Genomic DNA, 5,715 nt, shown 5'->3' with positions numbered 1-5,715 from the left:
ACTTTTTCTCTCTCTCTCTCTGTCTCTCTCGCGCGTGCGCGCAGTCGTGCTTATTTCGTTCCCGCGATTAGTTCTTCATGTCGTCAGCTTGTATCAGTATATCGCCACGCGTCGATCGATTTTTACGGAGTAGAAAAGGAAACAGAACGAAAGAAAGAAAGAAGGAAATACCACTGTCGGACATCGCTCGACGTCGCATTTGCACATCGCGTGTGTGCGAATGCACATGTGTGCCATTCGGAGGAGAAGGTGGCGGATTGCATCTCCAAGATGATCGATAATAAAAGCGACGCGTTCCTTAAGTCCCGAAGTGGTGGAGGGTGAGTAAACCGATTGCTTCCGGTCGTCCACATCACACGCTTCTGTCCCTCTTTAGCGGCCAGTCTCGCTGCTAGTCTAGATCGGACTGTACCTCGACTTAGAAGACGTTGATGAGGTCTATATGAAAGATGGGTCAGGGTCATGCACAATGCAACCGTGTACACACAACAGCAAAACTTCCTGATACCGGCCGAGCGGCGCGCAGACACGACCGCTCTCGTTCGCTCTCTGCGTGGTCAATGTTCTTATTAATAATAAGAATTCGCGCTTATTACATTTGCTTGTCCAACGCCCGAGCTGAGTGCGTTTTGAGGACATCTCAATACGTCAGCCGTGAACAGCGATGACGGTCCTGACGAGGCTGAAAAAGGCGCGCGGATTGCAAAATCTTATTCCGGCAGTATCGATACTTTACTTGTAAAAAATCTGCGCACACGCGAACGGCGCTTGTGCGTATGTGCGAGTACAGTACGAGTGAGAAGACGTGGCCGAAAGGTTCTTCGAAAAAATTCGAACGCGCTCGTTCCTCGCGACAGATCACTCCAGTCGCGCGACAGGAAGAATCCGCGGCCCAAGAATCCTTCGCGAATCCTGATGTCACCGGCGAATCCTGATGACATCCCGCAATCATCCTCGCCCTCATCCTCGGCGGCGCGCGGACGTCGTTGACCAGCTCGCGGGGCTGATTCCTCTCGATTCGCGGTGTAACAAGGCGGTACGCTTAATCGCAAACGCCGGAGCGCATCCTCCAATGGTGTCCCGAAGGATGCGGTCGATAGGGACGATCTGACGTCACGGGAACGTCGCGGAATTCATTACACAGACCGAGCCGTCCGCTTTAGCTGGGTGGGCTTAAAAATTAAAAGGCTCTCAAACAAAAACTCCCTTTTTACTTCCAGCCTCGTGGGATGTAATCCCTTCTCTCCGGTAGTGGTCCGTGCCCTGCCGACCGCCTCCCCCTTCCCTTCCCCTGCTCACCCCTTTCCTCTCCTCCGTGAATTTCGACGGTGGCCTGAAAACAAGCCCCTAAGACTTCATCTCCGCCTTCCACCTTGTCTCTCTCTCTCTCTCCTCCTCCTTCTCCTCCTCCTCCTTCTCCTCCCCCTCCCCCTCTCCCTCCTACTTTCCTCTCTCTCTTTCTCTCTCTTTCCTTCTCTCTCCGACGCGAAACAAACACGTCGAGAGAAAAAACGTCGCGTAAAACTACGCTCGCTACGTTCACGCGAAAAAGAAGAAAACGCAAAATGGACACGCGGCGCCTGGCGCGCAGATAAAATCATTACGACCGGGAGATACGCGTGGCGGTGCTTTTATTCGCGGAAAAAAAATAAATTTACACGCGCGAATTCTTTTCTTTAGGATGGAGTTCGTGCTCGTAAACGACACTATGAGAGAATCAACGGTTTCTCGGTGATTGTATTTGCGTAGTGATTACAATTGCGACTTTAAGTTTCGCGTATATATTTTATGTAATGTTTTCGTGCGAATTTTATAGATACGTTAAATTGCCGTTCTGTTAAAGGAGAGCAGTTTCCGTCTGTTCATTTTCACAAGTCGGCCCCAATCGCTCACTCAGTCGCGAATCCTCTATTTTCCGACGCAGATTGCCTCTCAACGAGAGTTCGAAATGCGTGTCGTTTTAATCGAGAACTTAATATCCAGTCGCGAGCGGCCTCCAGTCGGAAAGTTGAAAAATTAAAGGCGACGATGGCCGTCACACTCTTTGACGCGATCCGGCGTCCTCGTAATTAAGCTTCGTAAACATCAGTTATGAAAATTTTGTCGATAAACTCACGGTTCCGATAAATTTCACGGTTCACGGCGCGAACGTGTATTCACAGGCTTAACGACGTCGTATAGATAGAGGGATCGTCGATGAGATCGTTAAGCCGATAGATCGTAAAGAGCAATGCGCGAGTGAAATGTGGTAAGTCGTTCTTTTCCGTGATGATGTGCTCTTGTCACTTTTAATTGCGCACGCGCGCGCGCGCACACACACACATGTTATCAGGCCCGACCTTCGGTTAAAAGTGTGAACGTTTGCAAAAATAAATCTCCACTCATCCGTTCGTTAGCTCGACGATGATGTAACCACTCGCGCATTGCGCAATCGGCTGTTAATTGCGAGTAGTTCAAACTTGTCTTCTTTTCTCTCGTTTTATTTCTCACTTTAGTTCCCGCTAATAAATCCGTACACATTGCTTTGATATTTGTATATCGGGCTTTATATTATCTTCAACATCGACGAACACACACAGCCACACATACGCTAACGACACACAGCACTGCCCTCGATACATATCCAGTCGTCCGCTTCGCTTAAACTCAAGCGTAACAAATCAAAAGAAAGCCTCGACGCAGCCGAATCTCGCGCCCGAGGACCGAGTTTTTTCCGCGGGGGACGACACGCGCGAGTTCTTCGTATATTCTCCGCGTCACGGAGATAATACTGCACTCTATTCGCGAACATTTCCAGCGAGAAAACACTGAAATATCCCAAAAAAACAGTGCGGCAAGAGCCGCTCCGGACACGATGCGTGTCCTTGTAACGATATTGTAACATACTATATGTTTTGTGCTGTCGTTAGAAGAGAAAAAATCTATATAAATATATCAAAGAATAAAGTTATATATATATATATATATATATATATATATATATATATATATATATATATATATATATATATATATACATATATATATATATAAATATACATGTTCGCCGTCGCTCGGACGATTCGCGAAGCGAAGCTCGTTTGGGATCGCGCGAGCGCGGACCACCGAAAATCGCGACGATTACGTACGATATTCCTTACGTTTTACGATGTAATATTATATTTATTAAATAAAAATAGTAAGTGACGTATTTTTTGATCAGCCGCGTTGTGTTGTTCATGACGAAACACGTAGACCACCGCTGTGTGTATACCTTTTTCAGGTGACGAGAAGGAAGAGAAGGAGGAAGAGGTGGAGGAGAAGAAAGAAGAAGAGGAGGACTTTTGAAAATAATTCGAGGGCGGAACTCTCTCCGGGCTGAGCGTTAGTCGAGAGCGTTTCTCGACATTATTCTCGTAAACGGCGGGTATATCCGTACCTCCGGCGCTGGCGATAAACGCCACGGTTCGTGCCAATATCACCCACTGACCGTATAATTGAATTCGCGATAAGTCGGCGCCGCAAACGCCGAATCAAGAAAATTGCGAGGAATGAGCCTACCGCGGGAGAAAGGACTCATTTGCATTTTCCACCCTCGACGACACTTAAGTCCCGCCAGCCCCCGAGCGAGTGCGACGGCCTCCTGTATATCGCCGATTCAGATAAAGCCGCAAAGAGGCCTAGATACTCATCCAGATCGTATTACCGTGAAATCGTAAAAAGGACCCAGCAAGTTACCGTCGCGGAGATCTCGCTTTAATAATATCTACGCGGGCAACGCGTCTCTTAAAATACACTCATACACGTGTGTGTCTACAGAGAGGTACTTTGCAATATTATTCACCCAAAAGAATCTCATCCTTAGCGGAGAGTACTTTGAATCCTAGAAGATCTTACGTTTCTTTTACTCTTACATGGAAAAAAACAGTATAGTTGATCCACGCGTAAACCTGGTCGTGCAAACCAGATTCAGTATTTGAATAAAAGACGAAATTCTCCTCCATATATTGAATTATACCATATATATATGAAAAAAACAATATGGTTGAGAAGATTTATATATGGGCTAACAATACTTTACGTCTAGGTATATACAGTCTTAAGAAGATTCTTGAGACCAAAGAGGAAATATTCCAAAAATTGGAGAAACTTCGTCTTTTTATTAATAAAAATTTCTTTTAGTGAGAAGGGCATTCTGCTTCGAGTAAATATATTATTCTGAACTCAAAGGAGATAAAAACTTAAATAATATCAATATCACTAATAATATCAAATAAATTTTCAATTAATAGTCCACCTCATCAGAAGAGAAATACTTTTTCAGTAAGAGTTTTCGCTTAGAATAGGAAATTACATCTCAGAAGTGACATCTTAGAAAAACTGCTCATCAAAACTGCTTAGATACATCTATAATAATTATCACAGAGCGGTGAAAAATATCTTTACTCAATTTTCACTAATTGTATCAATTGGAAGGATGATTATGCAGACTGTCTAAGAGTCGGACTCGACTTGCATCGTATTTGAAGAAACTGATGAGTCAAAGGGAAGAAGAAGCCCTGCACGATTGATAAAACATCCGTTTCGAAATCCGGGCTTTCGGCGACGAACGAGAGAGAAAGGGAGCCTCATTAATTTACACACGTCCGTCTTTCGCGATCCGGAACGGAAAAATTGGGATTTCCAGGACCTCTCGCCGTCCCGCGGCGACTGAAATGAACTCCGTGCCTTCGTTATACAAGTTTTAATTACAATCGATTCAATTTCCTTTTTACCGTGGACGGAATTTCCATTGGGCCACCCGTCGGGATACTTCGTCAGCTCGTTCGTGAAGCTGACACTCGTAATGGCGCTTTGTTACTTCCTCCGCGAGATCGGCCTCCTTCCCCGTCGTCCTCGTCCCGACGAAGAAGTCGCTAACGTTAACGCCAAAAGCGCAGTTCAAACGCTCGTCTCTCTTTTCCGTGATTTTCTTCGCGCAGGAGGCAACCGGCGACAGAAGTTGCGGGCGAAGAAACTCCGTTTCTTCCGGAACTTCCTCCTTTAATCGCGACGATTTCATCGATCCCCGCCTTCTCCGACGGAAATTCGCGATGCAGCGTAAAAAACCGTTAGTGACCTGCATGGCAAATTTACTGAATTATCTTTCAACGTAGCAAGAAATGACCTCTCTCTCTCTCTCTCTCTCTCTCTCTCTCTCTCTCTCTCTCTCTCTCTCTCTCCTTTTCTCTGTACAGGATTTCACACGTGCGTAGACAAGACGCGCTGTAACGTCGCCGGAAGAACGTTTTATCACGAGATAAGGAGAGCGTTAAAGACTTTTTCCTGAAACAAAATGTTCAACACTCGCGATAATATCCTCGACTTTCCGAGAACTAACGAATAATTTGCATTTCCCTGCTGCGAAATTATACGCGCACGGCGAGATGTAGCCGGCTATCGTACCGTCAGGCGAATACGCGGCGGCCAAAAAAGAAAAAAAGGGTGAAAGGAAAGAAAAAGGGAAAAATTGGGAGGGATCGCGGAATTTCTTCAAAGATATTCAGAAGAAACCACCGCCGATTTGCCTTTACAGGATTGACTGCAGTAAGAAAAGCTCGACGAATGCCGCTTAGCCGACAGTTATGAATATTTATAAATCTTAACTCCCTCTCCTTTCCTTCCTATACTTTATGTGTCCTATACTTTATATATATATATATATATATATATATATATATATATATATATATATAT

General features: G+C 45.3%; 1 long non-coding RNA gene across 1 annotated transcript in view; it reads right to left on the bottom strand.

Annotated features, from left to right (window-relative positions):
• The window catches only part of LOC116850580, a 298,594-nt gene that overhangs the window by 176,557 nt on the left and 116,322 nt on the right, over positions 1 to 5,715 (bottom strand). The gene's annotated exons all lie outside the window — the stretch shown is intronic.

This window comes from Odontomachus brunneus, unplaced genomic scaffold (genome assembly GCF_010583005.1).
Source record: "Odontomachus brunneus isolate Ranch 3 - 2012 unplaced genomic scaffold, Obru_v1 Obru_scaffold_149, whole genome shotgun sequence".
In the NCBI taxonomy this organism is placed as follows: Eukaryota; Metazoa; Arthropoda; class Insecta; order Hymenoptera; family Formicidae; genus Odontomachus; species Odontomachus brunneus.
This window is presented reverse-complemented; position numbering and strand designations above follow the sequence as displayed.